The sequence below is a fragment of the Silene latifolia genome, chromosome Y (assembly GCF_048544455.1).
Source record: "Silene latifolia isolate original U9 population chromosome Y, ASM4854445v1, whole genome shotgun sequence".
NCBI lineage: Eukaryota > Viridiplantae > Streptophyta > Magnoliopsida > Caryophyllales > Caryophyllaceae > Silene > Silene latifolia.
In genome coordinates, this window is record NC_133538.1 from 103,855,784 (window position 1) to 103,859,402 (window position 3,619).

Here is a 3,619-nt window from a genome sequence, read left to right on the forward strand (position 1 = left end):
ACCATGCGTATCAAGTACCCTAGTTTGTTCTCATAAGGTAATCTCCCTTGCTTCAAGTTTCGAGGGCGGAACGTTTTTAAAAGGAGAGGTGATTATAACACCCGCTTTTTAGTAAAATCGTTTTAAAATATTTTATCGCTTTATTTAAATAATTATATTTTTGAAATCTAATTTTCATAAAAATATATAGTTTTAGTTATATAATAATAATAATGATAATAATTTCCGACTCAAGTTATAGTAGACTTGAGACGGGTTTTCTAGCGAAAATCGACTCAATTTAGGAGTTTTGGGCCTAAATTGACTTATGGACCTTCCTCTTATCTCTATCTTTCCACCAATCATTGGAAATGAACCATATCCTCTCATTTTTACACAAAATTTCAGCAACACTCATCCATGGTACCACCTCCATTTAAACAATTTTCCTTTCTTCACTAAAATCTTCATAACTCAATTATTTCTGAACCAAATCGACTCATTTTCGCGCCAAAATATTCCTTATTCTGCCTACACCTTTCTATGTAAGAAAAACTCCACCTTGGTACAATATACCTGCTGGCCTTCCCGTTTTCTACTTGAAAATGGCTACTATTTGTTGTTTTTCGTTGTCTAGGTACAAGCTTGGATAACCCGGAGGAAGATAGCTTTGTTGTGGATGATTCCATCAAAGATTGAAGAGCTAATAAGGTAACGGTGATAGGTTACTCGACATTATGTTGAATTTATGTGTGTTTATGTGGTTGTTTACTCTTTTAGTGAACAAAGTTTACATTTTTACTTGTTTCATACCATTGTTGAATGTGACGGTTTTATACAAGATTTACAAGGTTAATTTTTGTAAAGTTTATGTCTTTAGCTTCCTTATGAAATGAGTAAATGAATGTAGTAATTTAAATAGGTGAATATCGTCTTTTATATGCTTAAATTTTTGTCTTAAGACGGTATAAAAATCTGTCAAAAAAACGTGTATGATAGTTGTGACCAACCGTGTTGGAACACTAATTTTGCGTTGATTTTATTGTCGATTTGAGCCAATTTGTTAACTCCTATCTTGTATACATATACATGAATGAATTGGCCCATTTGTTTGGGTGAATTCGGTGTTGTATCATGCTTAAATTTTTGTCTTAAGACGGTCTCACAAATAGCTTGAAAACTGTGTATATGGGGTTGTATAGCCGTGTTTTGTCCACTGTTTTAGTGCTGTTTTTCTTGTCAATTTGAGTGAATTTGTTAACCTCCGTCTTGAGTACATATCCATGAATGATTGGAGTTGCTTGGATAGGAAAAATACCGTCTTACTCATGCTTTAAAATCCGTCTTAAAGTCACTATGCCATTGCTTGTTTCGGGTTGTTTTTGGGAAGATATGAGGGCTGTTTCGCCTCCTGTTTTGTCACGGTTGCAGGTCAGAAAAACAGTTTGGTTGCCACGGGTCTCTAGGGTCGTTTATGGGCTGCCATGACACGGTTTTGGGGTGGTCAAATGGGCGGTGTTTGACGTGTTTTTGGGTGGTTAAATGAACTAAGATTGACACGGTAATGGGTGGATAAAAGGGGTGTTTTGTGGGTCATTTAAATGTTGAGTTGGTTTGTGTTTTGATATTGGAATGCGTAAAGTTTTAACGTTGTTAATTCCCCTCTCAAGTATATGTATGAAACTCCCTTGTTAATTCCATTTTATTATGCTTTTGGATGAATGGTTGTCGTATTGACAAACCCGTCTTGGTCTTGATTTTTGGCATAGCTCAGCATCGCCTGGCCATGGCCTGCACAACTGGGCAGCAGCCCGAGCCGTGGCGTGAGCAGTGACTCAAGCCGTGGCCTTGGCAGCTGAGCAGTGGCCTGAGTTGTGGTTGAGCTGTGGCTAGGCTGTGGCCTGAGCTGTGGCCTAGGCTACGGCTAGGCTGTGGCTGAGCCGTTACCTTGGCTGGTCAGTTGTGCCCTTGGTCACGGGTGAGGCCGTGGGTCTTAGCCGTGTATGATTTTGTCCGTGTTCAATTTAATAAATTCCGTCTCATGTTTTATATAACGTAATTCACTAATTTTGTCCGTGTTTAATTTAATTAAATTCTGTCTCATGTTTTATATGCCGTAATTCATTAATTATGTCCGTGTTTTAATTATTTAAATCCCGTCACATGTTTTATATAGCGTGATTCATTAATTATCGCTCCTTTATATATATATTTCTCACATGAATCGTAAATGTGGAATTTGTCATTTAGTTACGCCATAGTTATGTGAAATGTCATATTTTAATTATAATATGAGATTTAATTCATTCATTCTCATTTATTTATCGTTATTTCAGATACGAGTGATTTATTCTACATGATTAGTTGAGATGGGTCGTATCCATGTGAAAATGCCATAATGCCATGCCGTGTAGCTTGACTTATCGCTACGCCTACTTGTGCCGTTCTGCCTAGTATTGGTTTATCTTATTCCATTTCCACCTCTTTCGTGCCGTTCTGCCGAATTCGGGGTACTTGACTTTCGTTCTGTCGATCGAGTCTTGGATGCGAAATGTTTATCGCATGTCGTATCCGGTAAAGTATATCTCGAGAGTCTAGCCAGGTTTAGACTAGGACCGTATTATATTATCGTCGTCCTAACGGGAGGAATTGAGTCTAAGAGTAGTAAAGGTCTTGCATAGTTTGGATAGTTGCATATGTCATGTTTTATTGGAATTCGTACTTGTAATTATTTAACCGTATCCATGATCCTCCCTTACTTCACTTTGTTTGAATATGCCTATCACATGCTTGTTTATTACTCCACCTTGTTTTCTTTTATCTTATTAATATAAATGATCCCATGTTTTCTTATAACCCATGTTGTATTCATATTGTTTAATATATTTGCTTGTTTGAGTTCCTTGTTATGTTTAATTTGATATAATGTGGCTGGGAGAACCTTAAGTTACTCCCCACTGACTGTGGCATTCATGTTTCATGAATGACAGATATTAGTTGGTGCTTATATGGGGTGTAGACATGTGTGAGCTAGCTAGTACCTTGACCGTTGGACTTTATTTATCGTTTTGCTAAACTCGCCTATTTTTGTCTTGTCATTCGTGGGATATATTTTCCCCATTTTTGACTATCACGTTTGTATGAACCTTTATTTTATTTCCGCATACTTTCTTTCCGTTGAATTTTCGTGAATCCCGCATGTTAAACCTTATCTATTAAATAAAAGTTTCAAAAATTTCATATTTTCCGCTTGAATTTATTAGTTTTACTTTCCGCTTTATCGTGGGGTGTCACAAATACTATATATACTCCGTGATAAGTTATATTACACACACAACCCTAGATCTAAAATTATTTCCTAATTTAAGTTAAGCTTTCCTTAGTCAAACTTTAATCTTTCCTTAATTAAGCCTTAGTTAGTCTACAAATTAGTTTAGTTCTGCTTTGTTGAGTTCTTTACATTTAGTATTTGGGTTGTAATAGAAGATATTGAAGAATTTCTTGCATAAAGAATCCAAAGTTGCAATCTTTTCTTATAGTTTGGTATAGTTCTCCTCTTAATTTCATTTATTGTGGTTTGTTTACATTTCTTGTTCATCTTATTGGTTCTTTAAATCATTGTTATGCTTGTTATCATGTT

At 35.9% G+C, this 3,619-nt stretch overlaps 1 long non-coding RNA gene across 1 annotated transcript; it reads left to right on the forward strand.

Moving 5' to 3' along the window:
• Nucleotides 1–309: 309 nt before the first annotated feature.
• Nucleotides 310–2,963, forward strand: LOC141626855 (uncharacterized). The gene is made up of 3 exons (XR_012536437.1): nt 310–524; nt 617–690; nt 2,316–2,963. It is a non-coding gene; the product is annotated as an uncharacterized LOC141626855 (long non-coding RNA).
• The last annotated feature ends 656 nt before the right edge of the window (nt 2,964–3,619 follow it).